This window comes from Bos javanicus, chromosome 21 (genome assembly GCF_032452875.1).
Source record: "Bos javanicus breed banteng chromosome 21, ARS-OSU_banteng_1.0, whole genome shotgun sequence".
Taxonomy (NCBI): domain Eukaryota; kingdom Metazoa; phylum Chordata; class Mammalia; order Artiodactyla; family Bovidae; genus Bos; species Bos javanicus.
Window position 1 is genome coordinate 51,017,745 of NC_083888.1, and position 23,472 is coordinate 51,041,216.

At 37.8% G+C, this 23,472-nt stretch overlaps 1 protein-coding gene and 1 non-coding gene across 4 annotated transcripts in view; both read left to right on the top strand.

Moving 5' to 3' along the window:
• The window catches only part of LRFN5 (leucine rich repeat and fibronectin type III domain containing 5), a 319,943-nt gene that overhangs the window by 277,078 nt on the left and 19,393 nt on the right, over positions 1-23,472 (top strand). The window lies entirely within an intron of this gene.
• Positions 14,159-14,298, top strand: LOC133234841 (U4 spliceosomal RNA). The gene has a single exon (XR_009732336.1). It is a non-coding gene; the product is annotated as a U4 spliceosomal RNA (small nuclear RNA).

A 23,472-nucleotide genomic window follows, 5' to 3' on the forward strand; every position in this document is an offset into this window, starting at 1 on the left:
TGTTCCTCTGTCAGTCTGCTTCTATCTTTAGACCATATTCCCTCTATTTCCTCACAAATAAACATAATCCAGAGTTTATTTTAATTGATAACTTGCTTTTCTTTATGGTTATATCACCTTTTGAATATGTCCCTGCTTTTTCCCATTTTTGTGGAGTCTATTGTGTTTATTCATACATGTCTTTCTTCTTTTGTCAACATCATGCTCATGAATAATATGTATCTCCCTGCAGCAGTAGTCCTTCATTTTCATTGCTTACAGTATCCCTTGTTTAAGAATACTCCACTGTGTATTTCACTATGGGTAGATTACTGGGTTGTTTCCAGCTTGGGATTATTTCAAGGAACACTAATGAACACATTTTTCTGTATGTCTTCCGAGCACATATGAACCACCCCCAATCCATTAGGAAGTTTCTGTATTCATGACCAGAAAATAGCACTCAGGACAGAAGTGTTTTTAAAAAGTAACGCTTATCTCTGTGGGATCTTACATTTCCTAAAATTCAATCTGGTACATTTCACTTCCTTGTTAACTTTATGGAGAGTTTTAAAATAGTTTTTCATTAGTATTTCATTCAGCTTTTTAAATTATTCTCAGTAAAAGGGACCCTCTTATGTGACCCAACATTATCAGAATCAGAATTCTATCAAGCATTATCTATAGTTTTAGTTTAGGTTTTTAAAATAACTATGATCATGCTACACATCCAATTTATATCCCACTTTTTTTTTCCCCCTTTGGATTTTATTTTTTTATTTTTTTTAGTTTATTTTTAAACTTTACAATATTGGATTAGTTTTGCCAAACATCGAAATGAATCTGCTTTTTTAATCTAAAATACATTGTATTAGTTGTCTGTTGCTGTGATATTGCCTTAAACTTGGTGACTTAAAACAGAGCAGAGGTTCCATGGATAAGTCTGGGCACATCTTAGCTGAATCCTCTGTTGAGGTCTCATAGGCTACAGTAGAATTGTCGGCTGTGTTGCGTTTTCATCTGGAGGCTTTACTGAGAAAGAACTGCTTCCTAGTGCCCTCAAGCTGGTAAAATGCATTTGCACTGCTGTGGAATCCTGACAGTTTACTTCTTCACAGTCAGCAATGGATGGACAAGATCTCTTCTGCATGAGGTATCTAACTTCAGGAGAGCTTAGACCATTTTTTAAAGTTCTCACTGATATGCCATGGCCCCAGAATAATCCTTATTTGTATTAACTTGAAGTCAAACAATTAATATATGCAAAGTCCCTTTACCTTTTGCTTCACTTAGGGGAAGATTAAACAAGAGTGCATACACCAAGGTGTGCTAATATGGGAACAGACTAGAATTCTACCCACCACATATTGTAACACATATTTCCCTGTTATCTTTAACTGTCTACTATAAAGGTGTTTGATGACTGTATTACATTCAAACATGAAGTATATTGGAATTCCCTTGAACACTAGATTATAGGGTTACATTTATGTTTTGCATGCCTAGTTTTTAAGGCTTCTAAAACTCTAATCCTGTCTGAACAATATTTGGGCTTTGGTTTTCTCAGCTATAAATTAGTGTTCCTTAAAAACTGGCAAAAATGAAGGATAGGCACACTATTACATATTGGTATCTAGCTCCATTTTCAAAACCCTAGAGGGAAGAGTAGACAATAGATTCATCTCATTTAAAAAATGCTTGTGTCAAAATCTTTCAGAGGTGACACATGAAAAATAATCATGAATCAAATTAATTACTATATAATAAAATAATAAAACAAAAGTGGAAAAATGCTCCCAAATGTAGACAATAGTGTGCTGTCAAGAAATTTTAAATAATGCATTTCCATTGTTTGTAAACCATAACCTTCAGAGACTGCATACTTGCAGATTTAAATACCAGTATCTTATACATTTCACAATCTATCCAGCTTAGATTTAAACAGCACAAATCCCTTCAAAAATAGAATATCCAAACTCATTGTCTTCTATCACATTCCAACAAGTTTTCTTTCCTCTGCCCTGTATGTTAATTGGTGCCACCCTACCAGGGTTTACATCTGGTAGACAGAGCGCCTGAAGAGCTGTGGATGGAGGTTTGTAACACTGTACAGGAGGCAGTGATCAAAATCATCCAAAAGAAAAAGAAGTGCTTGTCTGAAGAGGCTTTACAAATAGCTGAGGAAAGAAGAGAAGCAATAAAGGACAGAAATGGTAAGGACCTAACAGAAGCAGAAGCAATTAAGAAGATATGGCAAGAATAAACAGAAGAGCTATACAATGGTCTTGGTGATGTGGATAGCTATGATGGTGGGTCACTCACCTAGAACTGGACGTCTTGGAGTGTGAAGTCAAGTGGGCCTTAGGAAACATTACTACGATCAAAGCTAGTGGAGGTGACTAAATTCCAGCTGAGATATTTAAAATACTAAAAGGTGATGCTGTTAAAATGTTGCATTCAAAATGTCAGCAAATTTGGAAGACTCAGCAGTGGCCACAGGTCTTGAAAATGTCAGTTTTCATTCCAGTCCCAAAGAAGGGCAAAGGCAAAGAATGTTCAAACTACCATACAGTTGTGCTCATCGCACATGCTATGCTCAAAATCCTTCAGGGGTGGCTTCAGCAGTAGGTGAACTGAGAACTTGCAGATATACAAGCTGGATTTCCAAGAGGCAGAGGAACCAGAGGTCAAATTGCCAATGTTCATTGGATCATGGAGAAATCAAGGGAGTTCCAGAAAAACATCTACTTCTGTTTTGATTACACTAAAGCCTTTGACTATATGGATCACAGCAAACTGTAGAAATTCTTTAAAGAGATGGGAATACCAGATCAGCTTACCTGTCTCCTGAGAAACCTGTATGCATGTCAAGAAGCAGCAGTGAGAACAGATAATAGAACAACTGTCTGGCTCAAAATTGGGAAAGGAGTCTGACAAGGCTGTTTATTGTCACCCTGCTTATTTAACTTCTATGCAGAGTACATCATGCGAAATGCTGGGCTGGATGAATCACAAGTCAGAATCAAGATTGCCAGGGGAAATATCAAGAACCTCACATATGCAGATTATAACACTCTAATGCCAGAAAGTGAAGAGGAATTAAAGAACCTCTTAATGAGGGTGAAAGAGAGTGAAAAAGCTAGCTTGAAGCTCAACATCAAAAAAACTAAGATCATGGCATCCAGTCCCATCACTCAATGTCAAATAGATGGAAAAATTGGAAACAGTGACAGATTTTATTTTCTTTGGCTTCAGAATCACTGTGAATGGTGACTGCAGCCATGAAATTAAAAGACACTTGCACCTTGGAGGGAAAGCTATGACAAACCTAGAAAGTATATTAAAAACAGAGATATCACTTTGCTGACGAAGGTCCATACAGTCAAAACTCTGGTTTTTCCTATAGTCACGTATGAATGTGAGAGTTGGACCATAAAGAAGGCTGAGGGTGGAAAAATTAATGCTCTCAAATTCTGTGGTGCTGGAGAAGACTCTTGAAAGTCTCTTGGACTGCAAGGAGATCAAACTAGTCAGTCCTAAAGAAAATCAACCCTGAATATTTATTGGAAGGACTGATGCTGAAGCTGAAGCTCTGATATTTTGGTCACCAGATGGGATGAGCTGATTCATTGGAGAAGGAAAAAAAAAAACAAACCCTGATGCTGTGAATGATTGAGAGCAGGACAAGAAGGGGTTGATAGATGATGAGATGGTTGAATGACATCACCCACTCAATGGACATGAATTTGGTCAAACTCTGGAAGATAGTGAAGGACAGGGAAGTCTGGCATGCTGAAGTGCATAGGGTCACAACGAATCAGATAGGACTTTGACTGAACAAAAATAAAATCCACTGTTACCCAAGCCTAGATTGGGAAAGTAAGCCTGTAGTAGCACTTACTACAAACATTTAGTCAATGAGCAAAACAAATCTGTTTTTACATTACATTCTCATAAACAGAGCATGTTTGTAGTTGACCCAATACCTAAGTTTTATAAACTTTTTCTGAGTTAGCTTGAAATAATAAACTTTCATAACTAACTTATTATGAAGAAATGCCTCAGGGATGAAATGAACAGTGTTTACCCTAGGATATATGGCAGATGGGTGCTAAATGTGTTTATTCACTTTGATCATCATAAAATGTTTGTTTTTAGCAACTCTGTGAGGTTTGTGATAGCCCAGAGCAATACTTGTCAAAAATGTCTCAGTTAATAGACAATCTTTATAATTATATGACTCATTGCTAACAAATATGGATTAGTATTAAAAGAATCCAAGTTAGTTTTAACTTTTCATTTTACAGAAAATATGTGCTTACTGCATGTAATATCTTTAAAATATTTGAAATATATATATATATATATATATAGAGAGAGAGAGAGAGAGAGAGACTTGAATGCATATTTCTTTCTAGTCATTTTTAGAATATTTATATCTGGTGCCTTAACATTTTTAAAATCATACTGAACCAGTTGTGATTAGTTTAGCTGTGAGTACTATCCTGTGCTTAGTTGCTCAGTCGTGTATGACCCTCTGTGATCCAATGGACTGTAGTTCACCAGACTCCTCTGTCTATGGGGATTCTCCAGACAAGAATACTGGAGTGGGTTGCCATGCCCTCCTTCAGGGGATCTTCCCAACCCAGGGATTGAACTCAGGTCTCCTGCATTGTAGGTGGATTCTTTACCAACTGAGCAACCAGAGAAATCCAAGAATACTAGAGTGGGTAGCCTATCCCTTCTCCAGGGGAACTTCCCAGCCCGGGAATAGAACTGGGGTCTCCTGCATTGCAGGCAGATTCTTTACCAGCTGAGCTACCAGGGAGAGACTTTCCAAAACAGTAGTTTAAACTTTCTAGAAGGTAACCCAGAGCTGGTCGTGATAATCAGGAAGGCCTCCTCCATCATCCTAACTCGTGACACCCGTCTTCAGTGTCACCTTGGTGTCTAAGTTGGCTGCTAGAGTTCCTGGGATCATGTTCCAATTACAGTTCAGAAGAAGGCAGATGGACCAAAAGGACAAGTAACAATTCATCTAATTTCAGTCGCTTCCCTTTAACATGCCTTCTCTGAAGTTCTTGTCAACGTTTTCGCTTATACCTCATGGGAAAGAAGTGACTCACTTGACTATATTTTTCTGCAAAAGAAGCTAGAAAATAAACTGTTCATTCTAGGAAGCAATATTCCAGGGGAAATTGGGATACTGTTACTAAAGGAGAGAAGATATTGAAAAGGAAACCGGTGCTTTAAACACACACACACGCTCATTTACACATACAGGTACTCATGTAGATGTAGGCTTGGGGGATACATATATCTCCAAAATAAATATAAATTTATATTTTTTATATAATTATAAAAATATATAAATATTTATATTTATATAATATATAAATTTATATATCTCCAATATAAAATTGCATATTCTGTTTTATCACCAAGCACACAGCTGTCTAAATTCTACTTCATTGAGGTTCTTACACAGATATTTAATGTTTTGATTAAAAAGTAACTGAACCACTGTATAATATTATAATTTGCCATAAATTTGATAATAATGTTAGTTGCTCAGTCATGTCTGACTCTGTGGCCCCATGGACTATAGACCACTGGGCTCCTCTGTCCATGGAATTCTCCAGGCAAAAATACTGGAGTAGGTAGCCATTCCCTTCTCCAGAGGATATTCCCGATCCAGGGATCAAACCTAGGTCTCCCCCATTGCAGCCAGATTCTTTACCATCTGAGCCAAAGAGTCTTCTCAATATTACTGTTGTTATCAGTCGGTATGCTACTGCCATGATGACTGATGCTGAGGCTTCCACTCATGGAGCAGCTATTATAAGCCAATTGTTTTGTTAAATAGATGTATATGTGAGGTAAATAAATTTGGTCCAAGCCCTTGTCTTCAGGCACGGGCTAGCAGAGGCTAGCATAGGTAAAACAAGCTCCAAACCCAGGAGCATTTGAAAATCATGAAAACTTTATGTAGGGTTTTTTTTGGGAGTACAAGAGGAGATTGCATAGCCCATATACAATAAAAACATGCTCTACTGCTTACTGAGTTTCCCTCACAACTCAAGGCTGCTGGGTTCATCAGTTATCTCCCTTGTCAAAAGCCTATCAATACTGGACTTTTTCTTATTCCTCTATTCTATGCTTTATCTATTTCTCCAACCTCCAGGATCTTTTTCATTTTAGATGGCATAAAATCCTAAGTGTATACTACCTCTGGCAATGTGTGAGAATATTTCTTCATTGTATTCTCACCAGAGTAGATATTATAATTTAAAACCCATAAGTGTTTTAGAAAACAGCATTGTAATTCACATTTTAATTACTAAAACTTTGAAAACTTTCTCAGACACTTGCTAAACAGCTGGGTTTCCAAATCATTCCTTCACTCAGTATTTATTGAGAGTCTTTTTTGTTCCAACCCTTCCTCTAGATGTTGAGGATACAATGGTGAATGAAAGAGAAAAATCTCTGCCCTCATGAAACTTGCATTTTATTTGCTGAGTCAGAAAATAGACAAAGATAAGCAAAATGTATGAACAGTGAGATGATGGTGATTGTTATGGAGGAAAATAAAGTAAGGAATTGGAGAGTGAGGACTTATAATTTAAATAGGGTGGGCCCACTTTGAAGGTGACACTTTAGTAAAAGCTGGAAGGAATTGATGATTGAAAGAAAGTACACATACTTTTTAAGAGAGATGGTGAGATCCAGAAAAGAGGAGGGAGTGCAAAGAGTTGAGCAATAGTTCACCCAGTATGGAGAAGGAAATGGTAACCCACTCCAGTATTCTTGCCTGGAGAATTCCATGGACAGAGGAGCCTGGCTGCAGTCCATGGGGTTTCAAAGAGTTGCACACAACTGAGCTACTGACACTTTGGCCCAGTATGTTTGAGAAACAGCAAATCTGTTTGGCCAATCTGACAGGAGTGAAGTGAACCAAGGCCAGAGAATTTCTGAAATCTGAGACGTAGTGGTAACCAGACCACGCAGGAATTGGCAGCCAGTAGAAGAACCTGAGCATTTTCTCCAAGTGAGATGGGAAGCAAGTAGAAAGTTTTTGATCTGCTTTAAGTTTTAGCAAGATCATTCTGACTGCTTTATAGGAAATAGAGTGGAGGAGGACAGTGGCCAAAGCAGGTCAACTAGTTAGGAGATGACTGTTATATTCCAGGTGAAAGATGAGGAAATGTCATAGAGGCAGGTATGATATGATCCCATCATGTGTATATTTTTACTGTACAGTCTAGGATTAATGAACTGGATTTAGTGTATAACAGAAAGAGAAGTAATGAATAATTCCAACATTTGGGTCTAGGCTTTGAAAAGAAAGCAACTGACCTATAATTAGAGAGAAGTACTACAGTATAAGGAAAGCAGATTTGAGAGAGAAAATTAGGAGCTCAGTTGTAGACATGTTAATTTTGAGATTTTTTTTTTTAGAAATCAAAGTAGAGTGGACATGTTGACAGTTCAATACCGAAAGAGAGCAGGAGTGGTCCAGGCTCCTGTGAATTACCTGTTTGTATCCTTTACTCAGTTATTTCTTATATTTACATTTTTATATATCTGGATGTGGACTTTTTATATAGTATTTTTATGTTACTGTTAAAAATATGCATTGTGTCAAATTTGAAATGATCATTATGTTGTAAAGGGCCAAACAATGTTAATACAAAAAAAAAGGAACATCTAAAAAGAGTGAGTCAAGGGAGATGAACTGGGAGATTGGGATTGACATATATACACTACTATATAAAAAACAGACAAGTAATGAGAACCTACCGTATAGTCCAGGGAACTGTACTCGTTGTTCTATAGTGACCTAAATGGGAAGGAAATTCAAAAAGGAAGGTATATATGTGTACATGTGGTTGATTCACTTTGCTTTATAGCAGAAACTAACACAGCAGTGTAAAGCAACTCTACTCAAATAAAAATAAATAAATATGCTCAGCATCACTCATTATCAGAGAAATGCAAGTCAAAACCACTATGAGGTACCATTTCACACCAGTCAGAATGGCTGCGATCTAAAAGTCGACAAATAATAAATGCTGGAGAGGGTGTGGAGAAAAGGGAACCCTCCTACACTGTTGGTGGGAATGCAAACTAGTACAGCCACTATGGAGAACAGTGTGGAGATTCCTTAAAAAAACTGGCAATAGAACTGCCTTATGATCCAGCAATCCCACTGCTGGGCATACACACTGAGGAAACCAGAATTGAAAGAGACACGTGTACCCCAATATTCATCGCAGCACTGTTTATAATAGCCAGGACATGGAAGCAACCTAGATGCCCATCAGCAGATGAATGGATAAGAAAGCAGTGGTACATATACACAATGGAGTATTACTCAGCCATTAAAAAGAATACATTTGAATCAGTTCTAATGAGGTGGATGAAACTGGAGCCTATTATACAGAGTGAAGTAAGCCAGAAGGAAAAACACCAATACAGTATACTAACGCATATATATGGAATTTAGAAAGATGGTAACAATAACCCTGTGTACGAGACAGCAAAAGAGACACTGATGTATAGAACAGTCTTATGGACTCTGTGGGAGAGGGAGAGGGTGGGAAGATTTGGGAGAATGGCATTGAAACATGTAAAATATCATGTATGAAACGAGATGCCAGTCCAGGTTCAATGCACGATACTGGATGCTTGGGGCTAGTGCACTGGGACGACCCAGAGGGATGGTATGGGGAGGGAGGAGGGAGGAGGGTTCAGGATGGGGAACACGTGTATACCTGTGGCAGATTCATGTTGATATTTGACAAAACTAATACAATTATGTAAAGTTTAAAAAGTAAATAAAATTTAAAAAAAATAATAAATAAATAAATAAATGAAAAGACTGAGAATGGTGCGTGTCTTTAAGTGAGATGGAGGAGAGAGAGGTAAGTGGGAGGGAGGGAGGGATAGAGAAGAGGAACGAGAAGAGCGAGAGAGCAAGAAGGAGAGAGAGAGAGAGAAAACATAATGATTTCAGTGATATAAAAGCTTCCATATGGTATCAGTTTGTCAAAATATTTCTGTAGGAGTACTGCCGGAACTTTCCACCAGCACACATATTTAGTATATAAACCCTCAGTAAAGTCACTCCTTCCTCTGTATGTATGTATGCCTTTCTTTCCTCTCCCATTTTTTTCAGCTTCTGAACTGAATTTCCCATTGGTGAAAACTTGGCTGCATGCATGCCCACAATAATATCAAGATGAAGTCTAAACCATATTTTTTTTTTTTCCGGAAGAATTATCCAGATTTCTAGAGGCCTGAATTATGTCAAACAACATCTCTGTGCAGATCCTTCTGTCTGCATTGCTACACTACTGTGCCTCTTTAATTGCTATGGCAACAGCACAACAGCACCAATATAACCACAGAGACTAGATACATGAAATGTTAAACACCTTTGGGAAACTGAAACATAATGGATAGCATAACATCTCAAAGGCTCAGAGAGCCACCTTTCAGAATTTCAAAGAAAAATGGATAAAGCACTAAATCATTTACTAGATTTAAAACACTGATGAATGGCATTCGAATTTGTATTGTAACCCTCATGATGTTCTTCCAAGTTGCCTTAAAAACAAGGTGCATCCTGAGAGAGGAGCTGCCCTGTTCTTGGAAATTGGAAGAAAGCTGGGGTCGTCTATGACTCTCCAATCACAGGAGAGTTGATTTCATTGCATTTCACATCTGTGATAATGGTCCATGCCCTAGACCTTTCTCTTCCTGTGTCCATTGAAAACTCATTACCTGCAGTGAGATGCAATAGAAAGAAACTGGCATATTAAGTCTGATTGCAGTCTTCAATGACTAATATTTTCAGACCTTCAATGAGACTCAGTTTTCTCATCATTCAGTACCAAGTCTGATGTGGAACATGTTTATCCTGCTGTTTTCCACAGAGCATTGATACAGGGGGAGCACGCTTCTTCAGATTTGAAGTTGATGGGGAGCAACAGTGTGATACCCCAGCTAACAAGATACTCTTTATCTGAGAGCTTTCTCATTTGAAAGCCCCATGCCTTTCACCATCTTACAAAACCTTTGTTGTTTGGCTATCCCTTTTTATTTTTTTAAAAAAATTTTTAACCTGAATTATGGTTGATGTACAGTATTATGTAAGTTACAGGTATACAACATAGTGATGCACAAGTTGTAGGTTATATTCCATTTATTTACTACAAAAGGCTGTCTATATGCTCTGTGCTGTATAATACATGCTTGTGGCTTGTTTATTTTACACGCAATAGTTTGTAATCCCTTTGCCCTCTATTGCCCTGTGCTTCTCTCTCCCCACTGGTAACCACTAGCGTGTACTATATCTGTGAGTCAGCTTCTTTACTGTTACTTTCACTGCTTCATTTTATTTTTAGATTCCACATTTAAGTGACATCATGCAGTATTTGTCGCTGTCTGTCTGACATCTTTTCCTAGAAATATGACTTTATTTGTAGATAAGTATGGCTTAAGGGGATGTGTAAGGATGCCAGAGGGGAAGGGTGGACTATAATGTCTGGCTTTTTAAATAACTTTTTACTTCATTTTGAAGTATAGCCAATTAACAATGTCTTAATAGTTTCAGATGCACGACAGTGCGACGCAGCTATAAATATACATGTGCCCATTCTCCCCCAAACTCCCCTCTCATCCAGACTGCCACGTAAGCTTGATCATCTGTCTGACTTACTGCACTTAGCGCAATACCCTCCAAGTCCATCTATGTTGGTGCAAATTGTAAAAATTCCTTCTTTTTTATGTCTGAGTAGTATTTCATTGTGTGTGTGTTGGTGTTTGTGTAGATATATATACCGCATCTTCTTTATCTGCTCTTCTGTTGATGGACACTTAGTTTACTTCCATAGCTTGCTAATTGTAAATGCTGCTGTGAACATTGAGGTGAATGTATCTTCTCTACTTAATGTTTTCCTAATTAAACTTAAAAGTTTTTGCACAGCAAACTATCAACAAAACAAAAAGACAGCCTACTGAGTGAGAGAAAATAATTTGCAAATAATATGATTGATAACATTTTAATACCCAAAATATATAAACAGGTCATAGAAACCAACATCAAAAAACAAATAACCCAATTTAAAGTGGTTCAGTTCAGTTCAGTCACTCAGTTGTGTCTGACTCTTTGTGACTCCATGAATCGAGCACGCCAGGCCTCCCTGTCCATCACCAACTCCCAGACTTCACGCAGACTCACGTGCATCGAGTCAGTGATGCCATCCAGCCATCTCATCCTCTGTCGTCCCCTTCTCCTCCTTCCCCCAATCCCTTCCACCGTCAGAGTCTTTTCCAATGAGTCAACTCTTCGCATGAGGTGGCCAAAGTACTGGAGTTTCAGCTTTAGCATCATTCCTTCCAAAGAAATCCCAGGGCTGATCTCCTTCAGAATGGACTGGTTGGATCTCCTTGCAGTCCAAGGGACTCTCAAGAGTCTTCTCCAACACCACAGTTCAAAAGCATCAATTCTTCAGCGCTTAGCCTTCTTCACAGTTCAACTCTCACATCCATATATGACCACAGGAAAAACCATAGCCTTGACTAGACGAACCTTTGTTGGCAAAGGAATGTCTCTGCTTTTGAATATGCTATCTAGGTTGGTCATAACTTTCCTTCCAAGGAGTAAGCATCTTTTAATTTCATGGCTGCAGTCACCATCTGCAATGATTTTGGAACCCCCAAAAAAATAAAGTCTGACAGTGTTTCCACTGTTTCCCCATCTATTTCTCATGAAGTGATGGGACCGGATGCCATGATCTTTGTTTTCTGAATGTTGAGCTTTAAGCCAACTTTTTCACTCCACTTTCACTTTCATCAAGAGGCTTTTGAGTTCCTCTTCACTTTCTGCCATAAGGGTGGTGTCATCTGCATATCTGAGGTTATTGATATTTCTCCCGGCAATCTTGATTCCAGCTTGTGCTTCTTCCAGTCCAGCCTTTCTCATGATGTACTCTGCATAGAAGTTGAATAAGCCGGGTGACAATATACAGCCTTGATGAACTCCTTTTCCTATTTGGAACCAGTGGTAGAAGACCTAAATAGACATTTCCAAAGAGGACATGCATGTCCAACAAACACATGAAAATATACTCAACATCATTAATTATCAGAAAAATGCAAATCAGAGCAACAGTGAGATATCACCGCACACTGGTCAGTATGACTATCACCAAACAGAACACAAATAACAAAAATTAGTGAGGATATGGATAAAAGGGAACCCTCCTACACTGTTAGTGGGAATGTAAATTGGTGCAACCACTGTGAGAAATAGCATGGAGGTTCTCAAAAAAAAAAAAAAATAGAGCTACCATATGAACCAGAAATTCCACTCCTGGGTATATATTCCTTATTTCATTGACCCTGTAAAATCCATGACTTGGGGCACTCACCATTCACACACATAGTAGGTTATCAAATTATTCTGTGAAACAAATAACCATCTACCCCGTCAGATTAATTATACCTATACCTGTCCCTTAGCAGCACTACTGTACTCATTAGTGCAAGTTTTCAGTATAAATTATTTTGCATTTTTATACACACATTCCCCCTTCCCCTTCCCAAATAGTTTTCAGTTATACCTAAACCCCTATAAGGAGTGCTTACCATCAGTTCATTTTAGGAAACCACTTATCATCTGTGCCAGCTGGCCCAACTCTAAACTACTCTTGTCCCAGCACTTTTGGAAGCCTTCACAAACTCTTAGCACTGGCCTGTTCTAGGCCACTGTTTCTCTCCAAGCTTGTCTGCAAGAGAGAACGCATTCTCCTTCAGAGTTACCAGTTGTGCTGACCTTCAGGATGCATGGACAGTCAGTGACATTACAGAGTCTCTGTAGGCAAACTCCTAAGTGGGCAAGTAAAGCGACAACTCAACCCACCTCACTGGGAGAATACTGAGACCTCTTGATACACAGAAGTCACTCTCCTTTCTGAGATGGAATTTATATTCTTAAAGGAATCTTATGTATTTAAGTATTTGGGTAACTTCAGTTATTTCTTGACACACCAAAGAAAAATGAATGACTGGTTAAATGTGTCATCTGGGTTGTCATTCAGTATGCTCTTAAGTCTCCACCATAGTCATCTGTCAGCACCATAGTAGTCTGTCAGATGCAACTTGATTAAGAAGAGAGACCAGGAAAAAAGGAGTAAGTCACTTGATGAACGTAAGGAATCAATGTTGGATCAATCTCTTTATATCCAAATGCTACATAATCAGGAAAACACAATAAAAGTAATATATATGTAACCTCATCTTATCCTAGAAACAGTATGGGTTTTGGAAGTAAATATATCTCCATCTTAAAGCTACCTTTTTGTTTACATTCTGTAAGAAATCTCTCTCTTTCTGTAAGAATCTCAAGAAATCTCTTGAGGAGATTACTTAAATTTCTTAAATTTGATTTCATCATATAAAACGGGAAGAAAGATAGTACTTTATATGGAGCTGTGCAAGGATTAAATGAGATTTTGTATAAGTACATTGCATAGCAAGTATATTTTAGCTTTCTAATATAAGCTAACAAAATTAATATTAAAAACATTTCATAAGAGAAATAAAACATCATCTGTGTAGCATTCACCTTAATTTTTAAAAGCAGAGAAGTGATGAAATATTTGCACATCTACTAATTAGATAAAGCATGGCAAATATTCTACTTAGTAAACCAGCTTAATTATCACTTAGCATCTCAATCTTGTTTCCTCACCTATAAATAAAAGACCATTACTTCCTTAATGTTACCTGTGCCCTATCAATGGTAGCTATTTTTAAAAAATTTAGTTTGCCTAAGTAACCGGTCTCTTGTTCTTTAGTGTAAATTATATGTTTATATACATATATGCCATGTTGCGTTAAAAATGCATACCTGTATGCATGTATGTGTTGAGAAGAAAAACCACAAGATGCTGTATTAACTGACAGACCCTTTAGAATTGTGTAAATGTAAGTATCAAAATGTATGATGAGTTAGAATTTTTCACCATGCCTTTTATTATACTAATTGTGAATGTGTTTGTCTAATCAGATCCCAGCCTCCTAAGCTTGATAGATTCTAGCAAAACACCTTGTACACGGTGCAGAAGCTAAATAAGTCTTGCTGAAATTAAATTTTAAAAATGAATGAATGAGCTTTGCGCAGTGGCAGTATCATAGCCAATGATGTTTATCCGAGGCATGATTATTAGTAATTGAAAACTTTTCCCAGTACCCCCCGTGACGACTTGAAATATAGCTGGCATTGGCAATTTTTGATAGTATCCACAGAAACTGAATAAAAAAAAATGAATGAATGAATGTATGAGCGAATCTTCAAAATTTATTATGTTCAATGTGCTTAGGAATTTTACTAGCCACTTTATAATCAAAGATCAAAGGATGATTGTTCTAGGCTATATATGTCTTATTTTGAGGCCTGAATTTAACAGGTTTAATTGCAATATCCTGAGTACATGTTTTGCTATAAACGTTATCATTGGTAGTCCTTCTATTAATAGAATAAAAATTAGGGTGAAACCTAAACTATTTGAAACAACTATCAAATTCATTATCTAAACTGTATTGTGAAATGTCCTTTGCCATAAAGGAACCATTCTGACACATCCTAAAACAACTCATCAGTGTCAGCAGGCATCAGTGTCAGTAGGCATCAGCACCTGTTCGCAGGCATTAACCTGAGCAAAGGGACACTAATTAAATTGGTAGAGCTCTGCTGAATGATAGCAAGGCAGCTCCTGAGGAGCCGGGGAGCTTTCCTTTAACTCAACATATAAATTGGTGCCATATTGGTTTCTGCAGAGAATAGATTATATTCTCAGTTGGTTGTAAGATCTAAATTCTCTTTTATATCCTGTTCTAGTTGCCAAATAAATACTGATTCTCTTGAGCATATGTTAGGTAGTAGCCATGGGCTGGAAGAAGGGTGCAGTACTGGAAAATCATTTTCCAGTTTGTAGGTGATAGACACTTCTTTGTAAATGTGTCACTTTTGTGTCCCAGAGGAACTAGCTTCAAAGAACATATAATATAGAGACATGTAAATTTTATCTAAAGAGCTATATTGTATGACTATTTACTGAGTTACAGCCCTACCCAAATAATATTATTAAAGGGTTATTATTATTAATGTTAATAATAATAATGTTATTATTAATAATAATAAATATTATTAAAGGGATCTTTGTTGGTTGCATTTAACTATTTAGAAAAGGCAACAAATTGTTTTAGAAGTTCCAATTAACTAGATAAGAATGAGGATCATGTCTATACTCTGTATCTTGTAATAACCTATAATGGAAAATAATCTAAAAAAGAAGTATATGTAAATAAAAAGAATGAGGATACTGTGTTTAATGGCCTTTATAAATGTTTAAGTTATGAAAACAAAGCATAGCAACTACTCTGCTCTTCTAGTCACATTTATTTCTTCAAGTGCTAATATATTAATCTAAAAAATGTCAAGGATTAGTTTTTGAACTTGTTGTTGTTCAGTGGTTCAATCATGTCTGACTCTTTACAACCCCATGGACCGCAGCCTGCCAGGCTTCCCTGTCCTTCACCATCTCCCAGAGCTTGCTCAAACTCATGTCCATTGAGTCAGTGCTGCCATCCAGCCATCTCATCCTCTGTCGTCCCCTTCTCCTCCTGCCTTCAGTCTTTCTCAGCATCAGAATATCTTCCAGTGAGTCAGCTGTTCGCATCAGGTAGCCAAAGTATTGGAACTTCAGCTTCAGTCCTTCCAATGAATATTCAGGGTTGATTTCCTGTATCAACTGGTTTTATCTCCTTGCAGTCCAAGGGACTCTTCTGGAGTCTACTCCAACACCACTGTTCAAAAGCATCAATTCTTCAGTGCTCAGCCGACTTTATGGTCCAAACCTCACATCCATACATGACTACTGGAAAAACCATAGCTTTGACTTATATGGATCTTTGTCGGCAAAGTAATGTCTCTGCTTTTTAATATGCTGTCTAGGTTTGTCATGGCTTTTCTTCCAAGGAGCAAGTATCTTTTAATTTGAATTTGTAGGAAATGAAAGCTCTGTTTCTTTATGTGATCCCTATCTCCTATCTTTTTATAAAGTTAGAAATTTTCGCCCTGTCCTAAGATACATGGAAAAGCTAATTGATCACAATTCATATGCTTCTGTCATTACAGGTCTCACTTCAACAAAAAATAAACACAGAATTAAGAAAGTGGTGCACATTTTATTCTAAATATATTGTTACTTTGCCATTCATTGTATCAGCAGTGAGATGATATTGTATCAGGCAGTAAATATGTTGCCTGATGAAGTAAATCAGATTGTGAAATAAGGTGCACAATTTTAGTTGAAATATAATCACATCTTTGAAGATATACGACAGACCTAAGGAAATGTGTATTTCTAAAATACGACTAAATTTTGATTAACTGCCAATGATTTGTCATTTTATAAATTCTTCTTCCTTTAAATGTTTGGAAACATAATAGAAAACTCGTATTTCCTCTTTTAGGTTTAACCAACTGTGGTGAGGAAAACGTGACATAAAGAAAATGCACCCATTTTAAATGTATGGCCAATGAATTCTTATGAATGTCACAAATAAGATATAGAATATTTCCATGACCCTGCCCCCGATTTTCTTGTACTCTTTCCCAGTCAATCTACTGTCCTCCAACTAGACAACGACAATCAATAGAATTGATTTCTATTACTATATATTAGTTTTGCCTATTCTAAATGCACATATACAGTTGACCCTTGAACAACAAGGGTTTGAACCATATGGGTTCACTTATATTCATTCACAAGTACTTGAGGCTAGGACTTCAAAATATTTTTTAAATGAGATATAACTGTCATATACCACTGTGTAAGTTTAAGGTGTAAAATGTGTTGACTTGATACATTTATATACAACAATATGATTGCCAATGTAGTGTTAGCTAACACCCCTATCATGCATGTGCTTCTCACTTCTTTTTTTCAGTGGGAATAATTAAGTTCTAGTCTCTTAGTGACTTTGTCGTTTATAATACAGTGTTGTTGTCTGCAATCACTATATTGTGCATTAGATATTTGGGAATTATTTATCTACTAGCTGCAGGTCTATACCCCTTAAACAACATCTCCCCAATTCCTCCACGCCTCAGCCCCTAGTAACCAGCATTTTGCCCTCTGTCTTTATGAGACAATTTCCCTCAGTAGATTATATTTTCAGATAAGGAAAATATTGAGGAAGAATTAGGGAAGGAAAGGAAGATTGAAATGAATCCTCCAGGCGACAAAGACTTTCAGGTATGGAAGGATTAATAAGAAGCCGAAGAACAGAAACTAAAAATCACTCTGGTTTTAGATCTAAAAACCGAGAGAGAGAGAGAGAAGGGAGAGAAAGGAGAGAAAAAGGAACAAAAGAGAAAGGAAAGATCAATCCCTCTCCTCCCATACAGATATTTCTGACTTTCAACCACAGGCTTGAAGAACAGCTCACTTACAGCCCAAAGCAGATAAGTCTAGGGGTGAGAATAAAGATCAAGATCTCCTTGGTCACCAAAAAAGCTGGAAGCAGCCATAAAGCAGGATGAGCTCTCCAAAAGTTTGGAAATCAGAAAGCTCATCTGTGCAAAAGAGGCAGGTCTCCAAAACCATGCTAGTGCTAAGATTCATGTCTTACTGAATAGGAAATTCCCAACCGTGCTCTCAGAACATTAGAAGCCATGGTGAACTGAACGACAGTAACACAGTAACAAACCGCAGACTGAGCTAAATTGCAGAGCATGTGATACGCTAGTATAAAACTCCTAGAAGATAACACGCGAGGAAACCTAGATGACCTTGTATATGGTGGTGCCTTTTCACATATAAGGTATTTGCAAAAGACAAATCTGTTAAGGACTGCTATCAAAAATGTACAAAGAAACTCTTAAAACTCAATAATAAAAAAATGATTAAAAACAGGCCAGACTTTAAGAGATACCTCACCAAAGAAAAGGTATCACTTCAGTTCAGTCCCTCAGTCATGTCTGACTCTCTGCGACCCCATGGACCGCAGCACTCCAGACCTCCCTGTCCATCATCAGCTCCTGGAGTTCACCCAAACTCATGTCCATTGAGTCGGTGATGCCCTCCAACCATCTCATCCTCTGTTGTACCCTTCTCCCACATTCAATCTTTCCCAAAACCAGGGTCTTTTCAAATGAGTCAGTTCTTTGCATCAGGTGGCCAAAGTTTGGAGTTTCAGCTTCAACATCAGTCCTTCCAATGAACACTAAGGACTTATCTCCTTTAGAATGGACTGGTTGGATCTCATTGCAGTCAATGGGACTCTAAAGAGTTCTCCAACCTCACAGTTCAACAGCATCAATTCTTCAGCACTCAGCTTTCTTTGTAGTCCAACTCTCACATCCATACATGACTACTGGAAAAACCATAGCCTTGACTAGTCAGATCATTGTTGACAAAGTAATATCTCTGCTTTTTAATATGCTGTCTAGTTTGCTCATAACTTTTCTTCTAAGGAATAAGCCTCTTTTAATTTCAAAGTGGCAGTCACCATCTGCAGTGATTTTGGAACCCCGCCAAAAAAATAAAGTATGCCACTGTTTCCACTATTTCCCCATCTATTTGCCATGAAGTGATGGGACCAGAAGCCATGATCTTAGTTTTCTGAATGTTGACCTTTAAGTCAACTTTTTCACTCTCCTCTTTCACTTTATCAAGAGGCTCTTTAGCTCCTCTTCACTTTCTGCCGTAAGGGTGGTGTCATCTGCATATCTGAGGTTATTGATATTTCTCCCGGCAATCTTGATTCCAGCTTGTGCTTCTTCCAGTCCAGCATTTCTCATGATGTACTCTGCATATAAGTTAAATAACCAGGGTGACAATATACAAGCTTGACGTACTCCTTTTCCTATTTGGAACCAGTCTATTGTTCCATGTCCAGTTCTAACTGTTGCTTCCTGACCTGCATATAGGTATCTCAAGAGGCAGGTCAGGTGGTCTTATTCCCATCTCTTTCAGAATTTTCCACAGTTTATTGTGATCCACACAGTCAAAGGCTTTGGCATAGTCAATAAAGCAGAAATAGATGTTTTTCTGAAACTCTATTTTTTTTGATGATCCAGCGGATGTTGGCAATTTGATCTCTGGTTCCTCTGCCTTTTCTAAAACCAGCTTGAACATCTGGAAGTTCATGGTTCACATATTGCTGAAGCCTGGCTTGGAGAATTTTGAGCATTACTTTATTAGCGTGTGAGATGAGTGCTATTGTGCAGTAGTCTGAGCATTCTTTGGCATTGCCTTTCTTTGGGATTGGAATGAAAATTGATCTTTTCCAGTCCTGTGGCCACTGCTGAGTTTTCCAAATTTGCTGGCATATTGAGTGTAGCACTTTCACAGCATCATCTTTTAGGATTTGAAATAGCTCAACTCAAATTCCATCACCTCCACTAGCTTTGTCTGTAGTAATGCTTCCTAAGGCCCTGACTTCACATTCCAGGATGTCTGGCTCTACGTGAATGATCACACCATCGTGATTATCTGGGTCATGAAGAATTCTTTTTATACAAATCTGTGTATTCTTGCCACCTCTTCTTAATATCTTCTGCCTCTGTTAGGTCCATACCATTTCTGTCCTTTATCAAGCCCATCTTTGCATGAAATGTTCCTAATTTTCTTGAAGAGATCTCTAGTCTTTCCCATTCTATTGTTTTCCTCTATTTCTTTGCAATGATTGCTGAGGAAGGCTTTCTTATCTCTCCTTACTATTCTTTGGAACTCTGTATTCAAATGGGTATATCTTTCCTTTTCTCCTTTGCTTTTCGCTGCTCTTCTTTTCACAGCTATTTGTATGGCCTCCTCATACAGCCATTTGCTTTCTTGCATTTCTGTTTCTTGGGGATATTCTTGATCCCTGTCTCCTGTATAATGTCACGAACCTCCATCCATAGTTCTGCAGGCACTCTATCAGATCTAGTCCTTTAAATCTATTTCTCACTTCCACTTTATAATCGCAAGGGATTTAATTTAGGTCATACCTGAATGGTCTAGTGGTGAAAGGTTGTTGTTGAATCACGCGAATACCCCAGGATTCTTGGCCCCCGGAGGAGAAGAATTCAATCCGGGGCCAGAGACGAGGCTTGATCGCTCAGAGCTTTTGTGTAATAAAATTTTATTGAAGTATAAAGGAGATAGAGAAAGCTTCTGACATAGGCATCAGAAGGGGGCAGAAAGAGTACCCCCCTGCTAGTCTTTAGCTGGATGTTATATAGTCACTAGCAGTCTGTTAATGAAAGAAAGGAATGTCTTAAAATTCAGAATGGCACCAGGCCCCTCACCCATAAGATGCATTTTGGGATAAATGGTTTATCCTGGGCCATAAAATGATTAACTTGAATCTTGAAGAAGGGCAGACCACCATACAAATAGTTTCATTTACATAGATTAGGGGAACAATATCCATACTGGTTTGTCAAGTAGGTTCTGGGCCAAGAGGCGGAACCGACTTGGAGACAGAGTTTGGGGTAAAGGCATAGTACATTAGCATAGCTTAAGACAAACATTTCCATAAGAAAAAGGCATTGGTTATCTCTAGACTCGAGAATAGCTAACTTCAGGCGAAGCCGGGTGTCATTATGGCAACACAATATTTTAAGAGAAACCTCCCTTTAAATTTGTATAGAGAAGGAAAAAATATTGCTAGTTTGTTTCCTCTTGCCGCTTAAGAGAGATAAAAATGTCTGACACTTGCAGGCTATTTCCTCCATTTGGAGAACCCTGGCCTTCCTGCCTGTTACCCTCTCAGTGGTTTACCCTACTTTCTTCAATTTAAGTCTAAATTTGGCAATAAGGAGTTCATGATCTTAGCCACAGTCAGCTCCCAGTCTTGTTTTTGCTGACTGTATAGAGCTTCTCCATCTTTGGCTGCAAAGAATATAATCAATCTGATTTCGGTGTTGACCATCTGGTGATGTCCATGTATAGAGTCTTCTCTTGTGTTGTTGGAAGAGGGTGTTTGCTATGACCAGTGCATTCTCTTGGCAAAACTCTATTAGCCTTTGCCCTGCTTCATTCTGTACTCTAAGGCCAAATTTGCCTGTTACTCCAGGTGTTTCTTGACGTTCTACTTTTGCATTCCAGTCCCTTTAATGAAAAACACATCTCTTTTGGGTATTAGTTCTAGAAGATCTTGTAGGTCTTCATAGAACTGTTCAGCTTCAGCTTCTTCAGCATTACTGGTTGGGGCATAGACTTGGATTACTGTGATATTGAATAGTTTGCCTTGGAAACGAACAGAGATCATTCTGTCATTTTTGAGATTGCATCCAAGTATTGCATTTCAGACTCTTTTGTTGACTATGATGGCTACTCCATTTCTTCTAAGGGATTCTTGCCCACAGTAGTAGATACGATGGTCTGAGTTAAATTCACCCATTCCAGTCCAGTTTAGTTTGCTGATTCATAAAATGTCGACATTCACTCTTGCCATCTCCTGTTTGACCACTTCCAATTTGCCTTGATTCGTGGACCTAACGTTCCAGGTTCCCATGCAATATTGCTTTTTACAGCATTGGACCTTACTTCCATCACCAGTCACATCCACAATTGAGTGTTGTTTTTGTTTTGGCTCTGTCTTCATTCTTTTTGGAGTTATTTCTCCACTCATCTCCAGTAGAATATTGGGCATCTACTGACCTGGGGAGTTCATCTTCCAGTGTCTTATCTTTTTGCCTTTTCATACTTTTCATGGGGTTCTCAAGGCGAGAACACTGAAGAGGTTTTCCATTCCCTTCTCCAGTGGACCACATTTTGCCAGAACTCTCCGCTGTGACCTGTCATCTTGGATGGCCCTACATCGCATGGCTCATAGTTTCATTGAGTTAGACAAGGCTATGGTCCATTACAAATAAAATATGAAGAGATAGCCCACATCGTATGTCTCTAGGGAAATGCAAAGTAAAACAATGAGATGCCACCATACACCTGTTAGAATGACCAAAATCTGTAACTTGACACCAAGTGATGAAAAAGAAGAAATACAATAGGAATTCTCATGCATCACTGCTGGGAATTATGGTTCAGCCACTTGGATTTTTTTTTTTTAATAAAATAAAGTATGTTCTGACCATGCAGTTCAGCAGTTGCATTCCTTGGTATTCACCCAAAGGAGTAACAAATATATGTCCACACAAAAGCCTGTACATGGATGTATATTGCAACTTTATTCATAATTGCCAAAACTTGGGAGCAACCAAGATGTTCTTCAGTAAGTGAGCTGATAAACCGTGGTGCATCCCAGACAGTGGAATATTATTCAGCGCCAAAAGGAAATGAGCTGTGAAGCGTTGAAGAGACATGGAGAAATCTTAAAATCCTTAAATGAAAGAAGTCAGTCTGAAAAAGCTGCATGTTGTATGATTCCAGCAATATTACATTTTTGAAGAGGCAGTACTATGGAGACAGTATAAAGATCAGTGATTGCCAGGGATTGGGTAGGGAGAGATGAATAGACAGAGCTGAGAAGATTTTTAGGGCAATGAAAATATTCTGTGTGATTCCAAAATGATGGGTATATGTCATTATATATTTATCCAAACCCATAGAACATAGAGCGCCAAAAATGAACCCTAATGTAAACTATGACCTTTAGGTGACTGTGGTGTGCCAAAGTAGATTGATCTGTTGTAACGCATGTACCACTTCGGTAAGGGTTGTTGATTATATGGGAGGCTCTCCGTGTGTGGGAGCAGTTAGTATATGGAAAACCTCTGAACCTTTCTCAATTTTGTTGTAAACCTAATACTGCCCTAACACAATCAAGTGTTTTTTGTTTTTTTTTTAAGTTTGTTAAAAGTTAAACTGGTTTAACCTCACCTCAATTTATGGCTGATGGATTCTCCCATTACTTTTCTGTGGATGGGGAAAGAAAAGGGACATCTCTGGATCTCTTCCTTTCATCAAGGACTATCACTATCTGGAATACAGTGCTGTTAAGTTTATTTTTGTATCCTCAGCATTATGATTTTTTTTTAAATATATAATTTGTAGCTTATCCAGCATAATTATTAGTGTGAATGTTTTTTGTAACTTATATCCACACCAGATTACTATTTATAAGCATAGTAAAACATAATGAAATATTTTATACCTACCCACAGATAAACCATTTCGGTTGCTTTTCATACATCTTATAAGGATTCAAGATTTCATCTGATATAATTTTCCTTCAGCCTGAAGAGAATGTCCTTTATATTTTCTTAGACTGCAGTTCTTCTAATAATGACATTTTCAGTTTGTTTCTCTCGAAATGTTTTTGTTTTGCTTCATTATTTATGAATATATAAATCACCACCCAGTCTGGCAGGCCTTTCTTTCTGGCAGCTCTTTAAAGAGATTTCTCTTTGTCTTCCATCTTGCTTTGTTTCCAAAGAGAAGTCAATGAGGAGTAAGACATTATTTCTAT